Raw genomic sequence first — 20,588 nt, 5'->3', positions numbered from 1 at the left:
TACTCAGCCTTGACTTTCCCTGAGCCTCCCCATTTCCAGCCCTGGCTTCTAGAACTGCCTCAGGGGTACAGACCCAGCAGGCTGCGTGAGTCCCCAGCTCTTCCCTTGTCCTGGGCTTCCATGGCCTCTGGAATTGACAACCCCAAAGTCTCAAGGCTTTGGGACTGGAGAGGACCCCTTACCAAAGGAGACTTACCCAAAATCAAATCAGCTGATGATTCTGAGGCTGATCAAGTTCCAGAACCCAGTACAGATCCCCAGTCTCCTGGAGAATCAAGCCCTTGATCCCTGGGCCCCTTTCAATGTTTTGAGCTACATATTCTCTCCTGAAATGTGGTTATCCTGCACTGTAATAACACAATTTCATATTATGACATGATACAGGGGAAGCAATGCTCCTCTTTCTATTTTCTCTTTGGGTGGTGCAGGAGTAAAACCAGGAGACGCTGAATCATCTTCAATATTATTCATGACTCTTCCTCCAGCATGTCACTCTGCAAAGACAACACACAAAAGGGAAAATGTATCTCTATTTTATTAAGGAAAAGCATGGATTATAAAGAGACTAAGAAATTGTCAATTAACTGACAACTGGTAAGAAGAGAGTTGATAGGCAGGTCCCTGGAGGCAAGAATCTCATTGCTGAGCACCTGGCGCCACCTTGTGGTTGCTCGCAGGACAACAAACTCAGCCTCCACTCATCCATTGGAGATTTCCGGGGCATTTCCCCTGTGCCCTTTCACCTCTGTCCCTCCCCTAAGTCCCTTATCTGAACCTTTTATCTCATTGAACTTTGTGCTGAAATCCTTTGTACTACATTTGCTAATTTGAGCATAAAAAAGGTGCAGACACAGCTGAGTTGGCCCAAGCAAGATGTCTGATGGAGATATTCTTTATCAATGACCGCCCCCAACCTATTCCAGTCTCTACCCTGGGATCCTGAAAATAAATAAATGCTCCATAGAAATTTAGCTAAACTTACTTCTTAAAGTGTGCATGCCTTTTCTCTTTCTATTTTTCTTTCATTGGAAATATATTTTCTTATTTCTCTGGCACCCACCACTCGGATAAGACAGATGAACTTCAGCCCAGGGAAGTGGGAGGACACTGCTAATCAGTGACCGAGCCAGAGCTGGAGTTCCAGGCACCTGCGACTTACTCAACCAATGTCCACTGAGTTGCTCCTCTGTTAGAGACCTGGCACTCAGCCCAATGGTGGGGGAAAACACCACCAAGACTCTGCCCTCAAGAGATTGACAGGCTGGTGGGGAGAGACGTCTGCTGACGAATGACATTAACGGTACAGGGCAGGTGTGGAAAGAGTCACCAGGATAGAGTTATAGCCACCATCAGAGAAGTCTGACTTTGAGAGGCAGAAGTCCTAAAAAATTTATGAACCTCTCTGAGAGCCGGGGCGGGTGGGGGGGGGGGGGTTTCGTTCAGTGAAATAAATCAGGCAGAGAAAGACAAATACCAGAGACTCTCCCTGAAATGTCAAAGCTAATGCAGTTGACGCCGTAGAAGTCGAGTGCATCGTGGGGACAGGGGACAGTAAGAGAGCCCTGCTTGGATTAGATCCCAGTACTGAAAAAGGCAGAGAGGAACAGAAGTTACCAGAGGCTGAGAAAGCAGGAGGGGTGGGAGAGGATGGTCATTGGCTATCGGGGCTCATTGGACAGAGGAATGGTTTCTCACGCACAGCAGTGACCGTGGCTGGCAACCACGAATCTTATATTTCAAAACAGCTAGTAGGACTTGGAGTGTTCCGGGTACACATCCATGACAGATATACCAGTTAGTCTGGTCTGATCATTACACATGGTATGGGCACTGAACCCATAAACATGCATCATTACTCCATGCCCATGAAAAATAAAATGTATTTTAATATTTTAAATCATAACATAAAACACATATTTTTAAAAATCAAATAGCGTATTATGAAAAAAATTAGGAGTGACTCTGGTTCATGAATGTCTGAAATACATCATCTGCCCACCACGGACCCCAGAACTGGACACATACATAACGGAGGTTTGACATCATCCGGGAAATTTGGAAAGATTTTCCTGGGGGAAATGGCAGCTGTGCTGAGAGCTGCAGGATGAGGAGGCAGGTGAGTGAAAAGGAGGACCCAAAAAATGACCACCGCAAGCACTGGGAAAAGAATATGTGCAAAGATCCTGTGGCAACTTGGAGCTTGAAGAGGTGGAGTCTCAAAGAAGGCAGGTGAGTCTGAAATTAGAGAACAATAGGGACTTTGTTCAAAAAGGAGATTAGGGGCCAAACCACACAGATTTATGAGCCACCTTGAGGAGGTCGGTCTTTATCCTCCAAGGAACGGGAAAGCGATGGAAGGGTTTTAATTAGCAGGGTGGGGTGGCACGATCCAGGTGGTATGACAGAAAAGCCACCCTGGCTGTGTGTGGAGAATGGACAGGAAGAAGGACAAGAATCCACCTGGGAGACACTAATCCCCACGAGAGCTGATAGGAGCTTGGATTAAGAACACAGGAGTCCAAGTGGGAGAAGCAAATAGATGAAGAGATACTTAGGACTGGATGCGGGAAAGGGAGCTGTCGGGGTGTCTCTTAGGTTTCCTGTTTGCTAGAAGGAAATGAATGGGGTGGCATTCATGGAAACAGGGTGTGGCAGAACGGGTAAGGGAACACCAGCGTCCTCTCCTCTTTCCCGAAGCCACTGTGTCAGAGTCCTCTTACTCACTCACCTGCCCGGGCTCGGCCGCCCTGCAGCAGCACAGGGTGACGGCTCCACCCTCCGGCCCCTGCCCTCCCCTTGTAGCCTGGCACCATGCTCTTGCATACAGACTCAGAAAGGCAAAAGGAACAGGGAACACATTTTTGTCCAGGGATTGACAGCAGCCAGTGGAGAAACCCTCTCCACAGCTTCTTGGTGTCTTTGTCCTGTAGATTGGCGATTCGGGACGCACCCTGGTGTTGGGTCCCTCTCCTTCCTTCTTCACTCTCAGGGTGTGTTTCTCCTAGGCACAAACCACGGCTCCGGGCTCTGCTTGCCAGGAACCCAGGCTAAGGCAGTAATAGAACTGTCAATTTTAGCCAGGGGCATGGTTACCCCACCGTGCCAACAGGAGATGACTGTGTCACGAAGTGCTTCTGCTGGGTCTTGTCCTTTTAAAAAGGGAAAAGGCTGGCTCAGGAGGCTGAGGCAGGAGGATCGCAAGTTCAAAGCCAGCCTTAGCCACTTAGCAAGGCCCTAAGCAACTTAGCAAGACCCTGTCTCTAAATAAAATATAAAAAAGAGCTGGGGATGTGGCTCAGTGGTTAAGCACCCCTGGGTTTAATCCCCAGTACCAAAAAAAAAAAAAAAAAGGGCAATTGCTTACCTTCACCTCCTGTCTTTCCCTTTTCCAACAGATGGAATGCGGAGGTGGGCTGGTCAGCCAGCATTGATCAGCTTGATATGAGCCTGGAAGTCAGAGGGCAGGTCCAGGCTGAACGTGGAAGACGGTGGAATCACACCCCTCACGTAGGACTGGTCACAAAAGCCTGGGTGCATCTGACCTGGTCCAGGCAGAGGATGGTGACAGGAGAAGGTGCCTGTGGGAACAGCTTCCAGGGTGGTCCCGGGGATCCTGCCTCCTATGGGTCATGTTCTTGTGCAGTCTTCTCCCCTCGAGTGCTGGCCAGACCTAGCCAATGGCAAAAGTGATGAGATGTCACTTCCAAAATTAGGGGACATGAAGAGTGGCTTCCATGCTGGGTGTCCTTTCTCTCCACCACCTGCTCTGAGGGAAGTCAATGTCCACACTGTGAACTTCCCTGTGGGTAGACCTTTGTGGCAAGGACCTGAGGGAGGCCTCTAGACAGTAGCCAGTGAGGACCTGAAGCCCTTAGTCCGACATCCTGGTAAGAAATGACTCCGGCCAACAGCCCCGTGTGGAGCAGCCCCAGTCGAGCCTTCAGATGATCCCTGCCCCAGCGGACACCGCAGTCGCAGCCTTGTGAGACTCTGAGCCAGAGACTCCTGGCCAAGTCACTGCCAGGTTCCTGACCCGGAAAACCCAAGACCATAAGCACTTCTCAATGATGCATTTGGGAACGATGTTTCTCTGTAGAGAAGCAGAGCCCACGCTGTCGCCTGAAGGACGCCCTCCTCTGAAGACTGGTAGAGAAAAAGGAGCCTAAGGAAAGGTAGCTAACACACACAGGGGCAGTGCAGGTGGACGGCAAGTTGGACCCCAGGGAGAAATAAGGAGGGCATGGACCAGGGTGGTGGCTACTGCAGACAGAGTAACTAAATATGAGGAGAGTGCCTGGTGGACATGGGGACATGGACGTCACTGGTGACCTTAGGTTACGAGTTGATATCTCAGGACGGACTGATGAGCCTGAGCTGGTGACTGATGACCATTTAAATGATTAGGAGAAAGTCTAAAATACAGAATTTTTATTAGAACTTTCACAGTGAAAAAAAAAACAAAACCAGTCACTATAGGAGAATAGGAATGTTTTTAATTGAGCTTGTTTAAAAGCCAGTAGGGACTTTTGAGGGGACAACATGAAGAACTCAGAGATCTGCTCCCCAAGAAACAGCCACAACCAAAGAAAACCCTTAAACCCCTCAAGTAAGGTCATTAAGGTCAAATAGCAGATGAAACATTTATTCAAGAACTGAATCTTCAGGAAGAACAGCAACCCACTGGGAATGGAGCTCCTCCTCCTCCTCCTCTTCCTCCTCCCTCCTCCTCCTCCCCCTCCTTCTCCTCCCTCCTCCCTCCCCCTCTCCTCCTCCCCTCCTTCTCCTCCTCCTCCTCCTCCCCCTCCTCCCTCCTATATCCCCTCCCCCTCCCTCTCCCTCCCCTTCCCCCTCCTCCTCCTCCCTTCCTCCTTCCTCCTCCTCCTTCTCCTCCTCCTCCCCTCCTCCTCCTATATCCCTTCCCCTACTCCCTCTCCTTCCTCTCTCCCCTCCTCCTCCTCCACCTCCTTCTCTGCTTCCTCCTCCCACCTCCTCCTCCAAACCCTCCCAACTCCTCCTCTTCCCCCTCCTCCTCCACTTCCTCCTCCTCCTCCTCCCCCTCCTCCTCCACTTCCTCCTCCTCTCCTCCTCCCCCTCCTCTCCTATATCCCCTCCCTACTCCTCCCCCTCCTCCTCCTCCCTCCTCCTCCTCCCCCTCCTCCTCCTATATCCCCTCCCCTACTCCTCCCCCTCCTCCTCCTCCTCCTCCTCCCTCCCTCCTCCTCCTATATCCCTCCCCTACTCCTCCCCCTCCTCCTCCTCCTCCCTCCTCCCTCCCCTCCTCCTCCTATATCCCCTCCCCTACTCCTCTCCCTCCCCTTCCCCCTCCTCCTCCTCCACTTCCTCCTCCTCCTCCTCCTCCTTCTCCTCCTCCTCCCCCCTCCTCCTCCTATATCCCCTTCCCCTACTCCTCTCCCTTCCTCTCCCCCTCCTCCTCCTCTACTTCCTTCTCTGCTTCCTCTCCCCCTCCTCCTCCAACTCCTCCAACTCCTCCTCTTCCTCCTCCCACCTCCTCCCCCTTCTCCTCCCCATCCTCCCCCTCCTCTCCACTTCTTCCTCCTCCTCCTCCACTTTCTTCTCCTGTCCCTCCACCTTCTCCTCTACTTCCTCCTCCTCCTTCACTTCCTCCTCCTCCTCTTCCACTTCCATCTCCTCCACTTCCACCTCCTCTCCCTCATCCCCCTCCTCCCCCTCCTCCTCCACCTCCTCCTCCACTTCCTCCTCCTCCCCCCACTCCCCCTCCTCCTCCCCTTCCTCCTCCCCCTCCTCCTCAACTCAGAAAGATCATGGAAGCTCCCATCTAGGCAGGTATGGTCACCAAAATGAGCAGCTTCTCCCATGACTTCCCAGTAAAGGGACACAGTAGTTCCCTGGGAGAGACAGAATTTCTTATTGCCCCCAATTCCAGGTTGCAGAGGCTACACCCTTGGGAAATGTGGTGAAAGCCCAGGAGCTCCCTCTCTCCCCAGTCCTCACTCAGAGAACAGAGGCTCACCCAGAAGCCGCAGACTGAGAGAAGGGGACCCTGGCTGCCCCAGCCCTGGTTCAGGGGCAGGGTGGAGGCTCGAGGCTGGGACAGGTGAGCGGAGAAGAGCAGACTAACTATCCTCACTCAGTGCCCTGCTTTTAAAGTAGGGGTGTCTCTCCAAGACAAGTGGGCCACTGTCCCCGCCACCAGCTCTGGCGAAGGGGTTTCGATTTTGATGGGGAGAGGCAGTTGATAAAAACAGAGACTCCAAAGCTCTCCAGAGGAACTGACTCTATCTGAAACAGACCCCAGGGAATTCTAAGCCCACGGGCACTCTCAAATAACAAGACAGATTTTGATGAAAAGCAGATAGAGCTGGCTGGTGGACTCCAGCATAGCCCCAAGATAAATAGTAAGCCAACTAGTTTACCAGGAGAATCAGGGTAAAGGAGAACTAATAGACACCCTCCAAGGTCAGAACAAACCTCAAAGTCTGGACTTTAAAATCTACAGATGCCAAATTCCCATGTTCATTGCAGCATTATTCAATAACGGAGACATGGAAACAACACTGTGTATCAATGGATAAAGGGATAAAGAAAATGTCAGACACACACACACACACACACACACACACAGTGGAATATTATTCACTCTTTAAAAAGGAAATCCTGCCATGTAGGCCAGCATGGATGGACTTAAAGGGAATTATACTAAGTAAAATAAGCCAGACGGAGAAAGACAAATCTCACTTATATGTAAAGTCCAAAAAAGTTGAACTCATAAAAACCGAAAGTAAGCCAGGTGCAGTGACACACACCTTTAATCCCAGTGACTCAGGAGGCTGCAGCAAGAGGATTGCAAGTTCGAGACCAGCCTCAGCAACTTAGCAAGGCCCTAAGCAACTTAGCAAAACAAAAATTAAAAGGACAAGGGGTGTCACTCAGTGAGTAATGCTCCTGGGTTCAGTCCCTGGTACCAAAAAAAAAAAAACCCTGAGGACAGAAGGGTAGTTGCCAGGCACTTGGGAGGAGAATGGGGAAGATTTTGGTCAAAATATCAAACTTTCACTTATAAGATGAATAAGTTCCGGGGGTCTTATACAGCTGGGCACTATAGTTAATAATACTGTATGGCACACTTGAAGTCTTTCAAGAGATTAAATGTTAAGGGTTTTTATCACACACTAAATAAAAACTATGTGAAGTGATGGGTGGTGCTAACTAACTTAATCATGGTGATTGTCTCATAGCACACAGCATAACATCATGATGAACCCCTTAAATATACACTTTTTTTTATTTACCCGTTATTCCCTAACACAGCTGGAAAAAAATTGAAAGATGGAAGATAAAAATAATAAAAAATAATAGTTGGATTGTACAAGGCAGTTTATCTCCCAAGACACCGTCAACAATAGAGCAATCAGATGGAGATGAATGGAGCTAAAATCTGTATGTGCTACTCGCAGAGACAGGCAGCTTAGCCAGGAGATCAGAGAAAGACCACCCAAGAGAGACAGCAAAGCCAGGCATCCCAGGACAACTGTGCCTGTGCCCACGGCTGCACTCGGTGACCTCAGAAGCTTCACAAAATAGCTCGGCCAAGTCTCTAAACAAATAAATACACCAACAACAATAAAAAAAAATGAACCACAGAGAGAAGAGAGAAACAGTCTCCGGAGTTCCAACAATATATTACCTAAAATGTCCAGGTTTCAATTTTTTAAAAAAATCACGAGGCCCACAAAGAAACAGGAAAATGTGTCCCATATAAAGTGGGGGGTGGGGGCAACAGAAATTGCCTGAGAGATGGGCCAGAGTTGGGATTTAACAAAGATGTCCAAGCAGCCACTATCCACCCCTTCAAGAACGAAAGGGAATCAGGTTTATAAAAAAGTGAAAAAGGTACCGTGACAACTTCTTGTCAAATTGAGAAGGGCAATAAAGACAGAGAGATTATTTGTTTTAAAAAGAATCAAATGAAATTCTGGAGCTAAAAATACATAATAATATGAAAAATTCACTAGAGGGACTCAGCAATAGATTTGAACTGACAAAAGAAAGAATTCAGTGAACTTGAAGATAAGTCAGTAAATATTATGTAATACAAAGAGCAGAGACATAATAAAAATGGAGGAAATGAGCAGGACCTTGGAGGAACATGGACACTAGACAGCCCACGCACATCTGCATAATGGGATCACTAGAAGGAGGGGTCAGAAAGAAACAGAAGAGAAAATAGTCAAAGAAATAACGGTCGGTAAGTTTTCAGATTTGATAAGGGGAAAGAAAGCTATGCACTCAAGAAACTTAACAAAATATAGCTTTGTACAGCTGAATAAAGAAACTTAGATGCACATCAAGAGATGCGCGTCCAAGCCACATCAACGTTTATAGCAGCACAATTTACACTAGCTAAACTGTGGAGCCAACCTAGATGCCCTTCAGTAGATAAATGGATACCAAAAAAGTAGCATATATACACAATGGAATATTAATCAGCGACAGAAGAGGATAAAACCTTGGCATTTGCAGGTAAATGGATGGTATTAGAGAAGATAATGCTAAGTTAGCCAATCCGAAAAACAACCAATGCCAAATGTTTTCTCTGATATAAGGAGACTGATTCCTAGTGGGGTAGGGAGAGGGAGCATGGGGAAGAATAGACGAACTCTAGATAGGGCAGAGGGGTGGGAGGGGAAGGGAGGGGGCAGGGGTTACCAAGGATGGTGGAATGCGATGGAATTTATTATCCAAAGTACATGTATGAAGACACGAATTGGTGTGAATATACTTTGTATACAACCAGAGATATGAAAATTATGCTGTATATGTGTAATAAGAATTGTATGCATTCCGCTGTCATATATAAATAAAGAAAAAAAAGAAAAGAGAGAGAGAGAGAGAGAGAGAGAGAGAGAGAGAGATGAGCATCCAGATACTTCACTGTAAAAATGCTGAAAACCAGAGACAACGACTGGATTTTGAAAGCAGCAAGAGAAAAATGATTTGTCACATAGAATGCCAATCAAACTAGTCGCCAACTTCTCATCAGAAATAACAGAGCCTAGAAGGCAGTGGAATGGTCTGCAGAATGGCGGAAAAATGTAGCAACAGAGAATCTATATCCAGCAAAAATAAGAATAAAAAAACTGAACCCAGTGCCATCGTGCACGCCTGTAATCCCAGCATCTCAAGAGGCTGAGGCAGGAGGGTTTCGAGTTCAAAACCAGCCTCAGGAACAACAAGTCCTTCAACAACTCAGTGAGACCCTGTCTTTAAGTAAAATTTTTTTTAAAGGGCTGGGGACCTGGCTCGGTGGTTAAGTGCCCCTGGGTTCAATCCCTGGTACCGAAAAAAAAAAAAAAAAAAAAAAAGAAAGAATAAAAAGATTACTAACTCAATTTTTAAATGGGCACAATATCTAAACAGACACTTATTTCTCCAAAGATATAAAAAAATGGCCAAAAAGCATGTGAATCCAGATGGTCAACAGCATTAGCCATGAGGAGATACTAGGGGAAATACCAACGAGGCACCATTTCACCCAGCCCTTCCGTTCCCAGGAGTGTACCCAAGCATGATTGTCTGAATGTTTATGATCTCCCAAAGTTCAAATGCTGAAATCCTAAGCTCCTAAGTGATGGCTTCAGGAGATGCAGACGCTGCAGAGATGGCTAGGTCCCGGGGTAAATAGGATCGCTGCCCTGAAAAAGAAGCCCCTTTGCCTTGCCCTTTCTACCAGATAAGCCCAGAGCCACAAGGCACAGGACCTCACAAGACACCACATATGCTTGGATCTTGGACTTTCCTAACAAATAAGTGTTTGTTGTTGACAGTCATCCAGTCAGTGGTATTCTGTTATGGCAGTCCAAACAGACTATCAGAAATAAAAACATGTGTTCACACACACACACAAAAAAAAATATCTGTACACATATGTTCATAGAAGTAGTGTTTATACTAGCCAAAAAGTGACAGCCATCAAATGCCTGTCAACTGGAACATGGTCAATATTCATGCAAAGGAATGTTCTTCGCCAATAACAAGATGTGGTGCTGAGGCCGGCTACCACACAGATGATCCTTGAGAAGGTCATGTCACATGAAAGAAGCCAGTCACAAAGAATCACATACTGCAGGAGGCCGGGCACAGGGACAGGAGGCGAGAAGGACAGAGAGACGGAACAGCTAATGGCTGAGGATGTGGGGGTTTGTTTTGTGCAGGGTAAAGAAGCAACCTAAAGTTGATTAGGAGTTGAGTATTCTAAAATCCACTCCATTTCATATTTTAAATAGGTGAATTGTAGGATGTGAGTTATTTCTTAATAAAGCTTTTTTTAAGCTAATGAAAAGAATCCAGTTGAAATAAGGAGTAAAATAGGTGAAGGCAAAAAGAGACAAAGATTGGCCCCATGGGGAGGAAGCCAGGCAGAGGTGGAAGGCCTCACCGTAGGCAGAAGGACAGACACCTGCCCGCCCAGAGCTGGGTGGGCACAGCTGCCCGCAGGCCTGAAGCTGTGGACTGGAGGGGGTGGCTGCTCTCATGGGGCATGAACAGGAAGACAGCGGTGGCTGGCCTGAGGCTGGAGTAAAATGGACAAGGTTAAAAGTACGGTGGAGGGGTTGGGCATGGTGGTGCCCGCCTGTAATCCCAGCAGCTCCAGAGGCTGAGTCAGGAGGATCACGAGTTCAAAGCCAGCCTCAGCCATTTAGCAAGGCCGGCCTGAGCAACTGAGCAAGACCCTGTCTCTAAATAAATACCAAGAAAAGGGCAGGGGGTGTGGTTCAGTGGTTAAGCACCCCTGAGTTCAAGCCCCAGTACCAATCCATCAATTATCAATCATGTGGAGGGAAGGCGGGGATGCAGCCCTGGTGTGGTCTCCCCTCCTGCCCTCTGGTTCCCCACATCCTGTTTCTCCCTTTGGTCCTCCATGCAATTCATGAAGGCCTTCTCAAACTGAAGCATTGATGGAAGGCGAGGGGGTAGGGGGGTGGCCCTTTGCTGGACATGAGTAAGGGGCACACTTATTCAGAAATGAGTTACCTACGAACACCTCGAGGGTCCTGGGCACGTAGTTTCATTGTGCTCTGCTTGGTTTTGTATTCTGCCCTGTCTTGGATCCTTGCTAAGTTTTGAATCAGTGGATGCACATTTTTAGTTTTCACTGGTCATCACACATAACGTAACCCATCCTGTGCTGTAAAGAACATTCACCCACCCACCCAGAATATGACCAAGAACCACTACAGGAGCAAAATATAGCTTTGAACAGCTGAAAAAGGAAACTTAGAAAGCTCAATTCTAGATTAAGCCAAGATGATTCCCCCGATCTTCAATCTCCCCTCGCCTACTTACTTTCCTTAAGCTATGTTTCAGTGAGGTAATTTCACTGTGGTATTTTTCTTTTTCAAGGATATTTTGCTTCTAGTCTCTGGGGGATGGGAGTTAAGCTTCCTGACATCTGGCTTGACCATATGATTTGCTTTAGACAAGGAAATGCCTCACTTTTAAAAAGAAACTGTAAGTCCTTGCATATGGCTTACCAGATTTTATTTTCCCTCTGTTCCAGGATCAGTAAAGTCCCTGATAGAGGCACTCCTAATCAGCCAGTGTCCTGAAGTGACAAAATCACGGAGTGAAAATGGAAAGTGAACAAGAGAGAATTTTGTTGCATTAAGCTTCTGGAATCCAAGGATTATTTGTTATTGCAAAATACTTTAACTCAACCTAACTAATAGATCCCATGCTCTCATTTTCCAGGACACATCAACTTAAAATTGTGGAATCATGAAATCCTACAGGGTTATTCTCTAACCTCTCATAACTGGTCTTACCCATAGTCTGCATTTGTGTGATTCATAGTAGGGCATTTTGTGCCCCCCAAGTGATATCCAGATTTCTCCGTCTGTCTTCAGAACCCACCATGGTCAGTCTTTACAGCCTCATCTCCCACTACCCCATAAGCAACTGATGGGCTCGCTCATCCCCACTGGCTTCTCATTCACCCAGGATGCCCTCTCTTCTCCACCAGTGCCTGCTCTGTCTCGGGGTTGTGCTAGGTGCCGAATATTGATAGAGACCTGGTCTCCCTGTGCTGGCGATTCTTGGAGTCCCCACACTTGGGCCATGCTCTTTGTCTCTGCCAAGATCACTGCGCTGACCCCTCTCTTCTGGTCAAGCTGCAAGCCATCCTTCCAGACACAAGGCGAACCTGCCTCCTGCCACCCATCCACCCATCACCTCCAGGGGAGCGCCCACTCCCTCCACCAACTACTGTAGCAATCATTTTTGTATAAATTACTACCAATTAGTTGCATCCTGCCTCGTGGCCTCTGTCCCCACTGAGTTTTGAAGGGCTGTTTATCCCACCCTGTTAAAATATTTGCACTTACTTTCTTTTGCCGTTAAATAGGCCCATAGAAGCAGCACATTAATGTGGATTGAATTAGTGAAATCATTAAAGTCAAATCTAGTGGCCTCATTTACAATTATAGGGCCGGTTTACATCCAGCTGACTTTGACCTAGGAAAATTGCAGTTTTCCCGTGGTCCACCTAACACTTCTGCTGTGCTATGGAAACTAACGGCTGGGTTAAGGGATCTCCCTCTTGCCTGAGCCTCTAGGGGAGAACTCTGTCCTTGAGAGGACCTCTTCTCTGCCTCCCCACATGCCCCAGTGCCCCCTAAACTACATCCCTCAGAGAGAGTGAGTCTTGGGGGAAGTGACCGTTTCTGGGGCATCTGGTCCCTTTCAACCTCCTGACCAACTCCTAATCCCTCTTGTTCTCTACCAGGAAAGTTTCCAAAGATCTTAGAAAAAAGAAATGAGAAAACCCAAAGGTGGGGAAGGAAGGAATGATTGTTCAGCATCTGCTGTGTATCAAGCCCTGGGCCAGAGTGTTGCCTGACACGTGCTCATTTCGTCCCCCTGGATGGGGCTGGGCCGTAACTCCGTGGTAAAGCGCTTGCCTATCATGTACAAGGCCTGGTTCAACCCCCAGCACCACAAATAGTAATAACAGTCCAGAACCACCTTAAAAAGTGAGTGCTCCCGCTGGGCACAAGGGCGCACACCTGTCATCCCAGCTGAGGCTGAGGCAGGAGGATCGCAAGTTCAAAGTCAGCCTCAGCAAAAGCAAGGCGCTAAGCGACTCAGCGAGACCCAGTCTCTAAATAAAATACACAATAGGGCTGGGAAGGCGGCTCAGCGGTGGAGCGCCCCTGAGTTCATCCTCGGTACCCCCCCCAAAAAAGTGAGTGTTTCCCACTGACCTCAAGGTGTAAATGTCCACGGCCAGTGTCCCCTGGCCTGTGACATCCACACAGCCACCCATCCCAGCTTTGGGGGGAGTTAGTGGTGTGGCAAAGCTCTATCTGACCCCTTCAGGCTTCCTGCTCTGGGGGCACGGTGCCCGTCTCAGAGATCCCGAGCTGAGTCCCCGAGATGCTGGGCCTGGCCTCACCCGTCACACGGAAAACAAGTGGTAGGAGGAGAGCTTCAGGGGGCACAGAGCCGTGCGCTCAGGCAGCAGACTTGTTGGCACGGTTGAGCTGGCAGCGGATGCTCATGCCGGGCGGCTGAATGATCAGGAGCAGCGAGGCCTGAGCTTTAACCACTATCATTTTAAAGATGATTACGTGCAGTTATTTCAGCTAATTAAACCTTGAGCGCCAGCCAGCTCTGCCCCCGGCTCAGAGAGGAAACGCAGGCGCTTGCTCTCAGCCTCCCCAGCTTCTCTCTGCCGTGTGCAGCCCGGCTCATCAGGCAGTCAGAGGCCTGGTCCCTGCTGCAGGAAAACCCCTGCCCTTTGTCACCTCTCATTAGCTCATCAGGGAAGAGCCAGCGCTGGCTTGGGGACTGGGGCTAACACCAGGAGCCTTGAGCCGGGGCCCCAACTTTGTGGCTGGAAGCTGCGAGGGTTGGAGCATCCTCTGTTTTCTCATCCGCCTGACATCTGAGAACTAGCTGTAGTCCAAAAATCAGGAAACAGCACCCGCACTGCACGGGCCCAATGCAGTGGCCACAAGCCACGGGCAGCTTTTAAATTTAAAACTCAATTTGTTAGAGGCTGTGGACATAGCTCAGTGGAAAAGCCTGCGCTCGGCATGCTTGAGCCCTTAGGTTCAACGCCCCAGCACCGAAAGAGGGGGGAAAGTTAAATTTTATTTAATTAGCCTCACACATGCAAGGCCCTGGGTTCGATCCTCAGCACCACATAATAAATAAAAAAAATAAATAAATAAATAAATAATTTTTTTTAAAAAAATTACATTAAAGTTAGGAACATGTCTAGACTGATGTATGTTTGTAATTCCAAACACTCCAGAGGCTGAGGCAGGAGGATTGCATGTTCAAGACCAGCTCTGGCACCTTAGCAAGGCCCTCAGCAACTTAGTGTGATCCTATCTCAAAACCACAAAAAGCACCCCTGGGTACAAATCCCAGTACCACCAAAAAAAAAAAAAAAAAATTCTTTTTTTGTTTTTTTGTTTTTGTTTTTGGTACTAGGAATTGAACCCAGGTGAGCTTAACCACTGAGCCACATCTCCAGTCCTTTTTATTTTTTTAATTTTATTCACTAAATTGCTGAGGCTGACCTCAAACTTGAGATCCTCCTGCCTCAGCCTCCCAAGTTACTAGGATTAGGTGGCATGTGCCACTAAACCAGGCCAAAGAAAATTTTTTCAGTGAGGCTAAAAACTCAGTTTATGGGTCTCAATGGGCCCATTTCAAGTGCTCAGTGGGACTATGGTATTGACAGGACAGCTACGAAATGTCATCAGCACAGGAAGTCCTACCGGACAGCAGACAGGTCAGGGGTACAAGCATTGAAGCCCACCCCAGGGATGTGACACTAGTCAGTCACCTTGGGCAGGTTACTTCTCTTCTCAGTTTTCTCGCCTATGTAGTGGGGACTTCAGGTGTCCCCTCAAAGACTAAAGACTCAATGATAAATGCATGTAAGACACTTCAAGGAACATCAAATAATGACATGCACTCTGAAATACTAGCTCTGATTACGTCCTTGGGGATGTATATGCAAATTTGCCCCGGGCCCGGGGCTTTACAGTTTTGAAAGGTGATTTCAAAATCACTATTGGATCGCACGCTGGCTGCAGGAGGCAGGGATGGGTGGGGAGAGGCTGCTAAGCTGAGAGGCAAAGTCAAATTCAGAGGCTACTCGACCTTTCAAACGAAGGAGAACTAAGACTCGAACCAAGTTAATAATTCAACAACTAACATTTGTGGGCTCTTTCATGCACCACGTCTTATTCCTGCTTTAGCATATAACCACTCGGAAGCTAAGAGTAAGGTTGTAAGGGGGGGGAGTAATTCCAATCATCGCAGCATTTGCTCCGGGCCCGGGCATTGTCCTGTAATCTCACAACAACCCGATCAGGTAAATACACTAAGTCTTCCCATTTTAGTGATGAAGAAGATGAAACACAGAGAAGGTCAGTAACTATCTCAAAGTTGCACAGGAGGAAGTGCTGGATTCAGGACATGAGAACCCAGGAAGTCAGATTCCAGCCTGACTTGAGAGATGTTACAATTCATTCATTCACCCACATCCCAGCAAAGGAGAGGGAAGACAGACGGGAATAAAAGCCCTTTATTCGCAGGGCCTCTCTCTCTCCCTCCATCAGTGTGTCCAAGCAGAGGTGAGCACATCCCCCTCTCCCAGCCTCAGGGACTGCTGGGCGGGGGGGATGAGTGTCCAGAGCCCTCTGCCAGGTGTGTGGCAGGGACCTGTGAACTTAGGTGCCCTCCGTTCCTCTTGCTATCACCCTGTGTGAGTGTGTTCGTGCCACAAGAGGCTGAATCAACAGAAGTCCGTTATCTTACAGTCCTGGAGGCCAGGACTAGTTCCTGCTCGGGCAAGCTCTGCTCCTCGCCTCCCACCTGGCCTTGTGAGTGGCTGCCATCTCCCTGCGTCACACGTCTTTCTGCGGTCCGTGTCTCTGTCCAAACTTCCTCTCTTAGAAGGCCATGAGTCGGGTTGGAGTACGTCCAGCCCTGCTGACCTTGTTTGAATCTCATGACCTCTTGAGAGGCGCTATTTCCACTCAGGCACCTCCTGAGGGGCTGGGGGTCAGGACTCCAGCATATGACTTTGGGGCTGGAGGGGAAACACCCATCTCTCTCTCTGTCTTTCGAGACTCACTTCTTGGGTCCTAGAAGAGCGTTGGCTGCGGGGGGGCAGGGGAGGCAGAGCTCTGGGGAGCTGGTGGATGGAGTGTTCTGGAAGTGTTCCCAGGAAACTAGGGACCAAATGATGGCGTCCTGTTCACCAGGATGATGGAGGTGCACCTGAGGGGAAAGGAAACATTATCCATCCTTGCCTCTTATGGACGGTCCTGCTGGCCTCTCAAGTAACCTCCACAACAAGCCTATGAAGGGAGTGTGGCCATCTCATTTTGTAGATAAGGAAAATGGCATGATCTCGGCATGATTTAAAGACCACCTGAAGTAAGCCAGGCACAGGGCACGCACGTGGGCCCGGCTGACCTGAGTGCAGAAGCGCTGAAGTTAAGGCTGGTGGGTTCTGAGGTCTCAGTTAAACGGACCGTTCGTCCTGTGAGCATTGGTGATGGCGTAAAATTAATCGCTCTTTTTCTCCACATCGAAAAACACAGCCCAGCACTTGACTCACACTGAGCCTAGGCAAAGAGCCGAAGCAACCTATCAAAAGCCACCCCCGATGGCCTATGACATCCGTCCTGGTTCCCTGGGTCCACCCTGATGTGAGGAAGCCCAAGACCGCAGTGGACAGGGACCCGTGGAGAGAGAGAGGGAGACCAAGTGTGAGAGCATCAGGTGCCAGCGAGTGAGTGACACCTGCCTGGGCCTCCCATCGCGGGCCAGCTTCCCCCTGAGCCGGTAACCAGAGCGCACTGAGCCCTGCCCACGGTCCCCAGCCCCACGGCCCAGAGGGAGGATAAATCCTTGCTGTTCTGAGCTACTCTGTTTGGGGGTAGCTTGTTTTGCAGCATAGTTAGCTGGAATATTCCCCAGGGGACAGAAGCTGTGGGGGTGTGTCCTAAGACTGGGTCATCCACAGTCAGGGGCAGGAAGGGGGACAGGGCACGCTCCAGCAGCAGAGCATCATGGTCCTGGCTGGGAGACAAGATCTTCCACCGACAGGGCCCGCGGTACTCCCTGGCGCCAGGCACACACATCCACACGGGCGCTCTCTGAAAATGCACACTCTTTCATGCCTCTGGCCTTTGAGCCACCGGCCCCTCTTCCTGGAGGCCATTTGCTCTCACATTGATCCAGATCCAGTTCAAAGACAAAGACCAAACCTCCTTGGGCAGCGATGGCCTTCAGGGCCCTGAGATGGGCCCCCTCCTGGCTCCATCTCCACCTTCCCCACATCTCCTCCGTCTCCTTGTTCTTCCCAGAACCCTGCTCCTCCCACCCCAGAACTCTGGCAGGTGCTGTTCCCTCTGCTGGAGGAGCTTCCCCCCACCACACGCGCTCCACCTGCCCTCCTTCCCGTGCCATTTGTTCTCGTAGCACCTGTTCCTGCCCTGCCCATGGGTTCTCTCAAGAAGTCTGATGTCCCTGTGTCCACTCGACCATCAGCTCCTTGAGTCGGGGATCATATCTGGATTTGGTCACCACTACGTCCCCAGTGCCCTGCACAGGATAGATACCTAATAGCTGCTCAACGAAAACCTGTCCAGTGCATGAATGGATGACACCACCTCTCGGCAGCCTTCACGGACTCTCCTCTCCTTCGGAGATTTGGACTTTCTTTCTCCTCTAATTTCCCGTGAAGTTGAGTTTTTGTATTTCTCTCTGCACATTTTACTCCAAGATACTCTCGTTGTTCCTCAGCCCCACCCCATCCACTGTGATTCTGAAGACGAGGCCCGGGTCCCATTCATTTTTCTATCCCAGAAGGGCAGCCCAGAAGCTAGTTCTGAGAACATGGTCCACTGTGGCTAAGGAAGGGTAGAAAAGGAGCATGCACCCCGTGGCAAGACTCCCCGTCTGATGGTGTCTAGAGAGCTAAAGATGCTCTTCAGAGGCTCCTCAGTGACCTGGTATCAGCAGCCTTCCAGCAGGGTTGGATCCGGGGCTCGCACCCAGAGGCCTCAGGATATGGCCTCTGTCTTTCACGCCACACGGTGTTTTTCTGTGTTCAGCCCCGACTCTTAGAATTTCCCCCCTGTACTTTCCAGCTTCCCAAAGCTCCAGATCCAGATCCTCCCATTTGCAAGTCCAGCGGAAAGACAGATTATAACCCCAGGAGTTCAAACAAAAGTTCACAAATGGAATCCCACTGGGCCCATGTGACCACCCTGAGCCAGCCACAGCGGCCGGCCTGCAAGGACAGATCCTGAGACTGGTCAGGCCCAGGTCACTGGCCCCTCCTGGAGCTAGAGATGGAGGCTCAGTAAACAGAAGGAAAACGGGTGTCCTGTGGACAAGTCCCACCCTGTGCACTCTGACCAGTCTTTGCCCCCCTGTTCGTTGGTGTTAACACTCCTAAAAAAAAGTACCAGAAACACTGCCCTAGAGACTCGGTGGCCCGGCCCACTCTGTGGCTCTGGGGTGGCACTAAGGCACCAGGCTGCTCTCCTCTCACCAGCCCAGAAGTCTGATGGACGGAAAGTCAGAGACCTCTGGACCATGGAGCCTGGGGTGGAGATTCACACACCCCTCCCTCGGGTCCCTCCTCCAGGGAGCATCACCCCACGAGAAGCCCTTAATCTGACCCTGGCTTCCGGTGGCTGCCCCCTCCCTGTGCAGAGATCAGTGGCCTTGGCTCCTGTCCAGACTTTTCTGTTTTTTTCCTAGCTCCTATTAGAGAGGCAGCAGGACCTTAAAAAGGCTTCTCCAATATCCCTAGTGCCTCAGGCTCTCTCCCTGTTGGTTAGAGACTCACTTGAAGATTCAGAGGGATTTTTATTGGTTTTGTTTTGTTTTGTTTATTAGTTTGTTGGATAGTCTGAGTGGGTGGAAGGATGGATGGATGGATGGATGGATGGATGGATGGATAATGGGTGGGTGAGTGGGGCAGATGATCAGTTCCGAGGACCCTCAGAACACCCTCTCTCCTGGTCTTCTCTTACCTTCCTAGGCTCCAATTGCCACAAGCACAGACAGTGCCTTTCCTGCCCTGAAGTCAGTATCCCAATCCTGCCCTCCAGAGCCATGAGCGGGGGTTAACATGGCTAACTTGTACCAGGCAGTCACCTACCTAGACAACTGAGCTAAGCAGGCATTCAGTCTTCACAGCAACTCCACGGACTGAGTGTGGCTATTGTCTGCTCATCCCAGGCACACAGGGGGCGATGGCAGAGCCAGGTTGTGTCCCAGGGCCTGTGCGCCTTCCACGCAACTGTCTGTTCTCCCTTTCACAAGCCAGATCTTGACTCAGGCCGCAAAGCCTGGAACAGGGACTTCCCTCCTCCCCCTGTTTGAAACCTGATACCAGGAAATGTCAGCGCAAACCAGCCCCCAAATCTCAGCACCTTATCACAGGGAGCATGACGTGAATCCAGCGGCTCTCCTTCATGCCGTAGGTGGCCTCTAACAACGGAAGGGGAGGTGGAAGAGGAACCTGGGCCCCGCCCATGGGGAGACGCCTGTCACTCTGCTCACATTTCAGTGGCCCAACCAATACCCGTGGTAAACACATCCTGCCTCTGCCCCACCAGAGTCACACCAGGCCTGTCAAGGTCAAGAAGATAAAAGTCCAGACAGTTCAACCAGTCGGGACCAATGGGGACCTGGGGGGGTCCAAGATCCAGGCTGGCAGTCAAGGAGTGGGGAGAGGTGGATGAGATTCTGGGATTAACCAGGTACAAAGCTCGACACCCAAAGCTTTGGGTGGAACCCCACTTGTATTGTCTGGAATATCGCTCCGGAGAAGTGAGCCAACACTCGAAAATTCTTGGCTGAGACTCGCCACTCTTGTTATCTAGGTTTGGGGCCGTTAATGACAGGATTTGACCTGAATTCAGTGAACAATGTAATAAGAATAACAATCCCTGACTTCTCAAACTTGAGCGTTGACAAATCATTCTCACGGCCATAATCTCATTTGACCCTCACAATCACCCTGTGACGTTGGTGTGTTTTCCCTATTGTGTGGGAAGGAAATGGAGAGAAGGGTGATGTCATTGACCAAAGGCTTCCAAAACCTGTGAGTCCTGGAGGACTCTCATGCAAATCTCTATGGAAATTGACATTGTGGAAATGAGTACCAGGAGAGTTTGGCTCAAGAGCCTGGGTGCTCTCGGCACCAAGGAGGAGGAGCTTACGGCTGCAGGTGTCGCCCTCCGAGGACCCAGGCCTTAATCCCAGTTCTGCCCCCTGCTAACTGGGGGAGAGTGGGCAGGTTAATCTACCTGGGCTCACTTTCCCCATTGGGAAAATAAGGATGAACTGTGCGTAACCCATAAAGTGAGGGAGAGGGTTTAGGGAGATGAGGAATACAAAATGCTTAGCCCCGTGCCTGGCTCAACATGAGAGCTTAAAAAACATTGAAGGCTACTGCCAGGATCCTTGTTGGAGACAAAAAGAGGCCACTGTCCCTTCCTTCCTCCCCAGGGCGGGATCACATCTCACGACATCACACCCTGGCTTCAGCCAGGCAACCA

General features: G+C 49.7%; 1 long non-coding RNA gene across 1 annotated transcript; it reads right to left on the bottom strand.

Moving 5' to 3' along the window:
* Positions 1 to 347: 347 nt before the first annotated feature.
* Positions 348 to 19,292, bottom strand: LOC113195081 (uncharacterized). The gene is made up of 3 exons (XR_003302364.2): positions 19,184 to 19,292; positions 3,365 to 3,670; positions 348 to 494 (listed from the first exon to the last, which is right to left on the bottom strand). It is a non-coding gene; the product is annotated as an uncharacterized LOC113195081 (long non-coding RNA).
* Positions 19,293 to 20,588: the final 1,296 nt, after the last annotated feature.

This window comes from Urocitellus parryii, chromosome 4 (genome assembly GCF_045843805.1).
Source record: "Urocitellus parryii isolate mUroPar1 chromosome 4, mUroPar1.hap1, whole genome shotgun sequence".
In the NCBI taxonomy this organism is placed as follows: Eukaryota; Metazoa; Chordata; class Mammalia; order Rodentia; family Sciuridae; genus Urocitellus; species Urocitellus parryii.
This window is presented reverse-complemented; position numbering and strand designations above follow the sequence as displayed.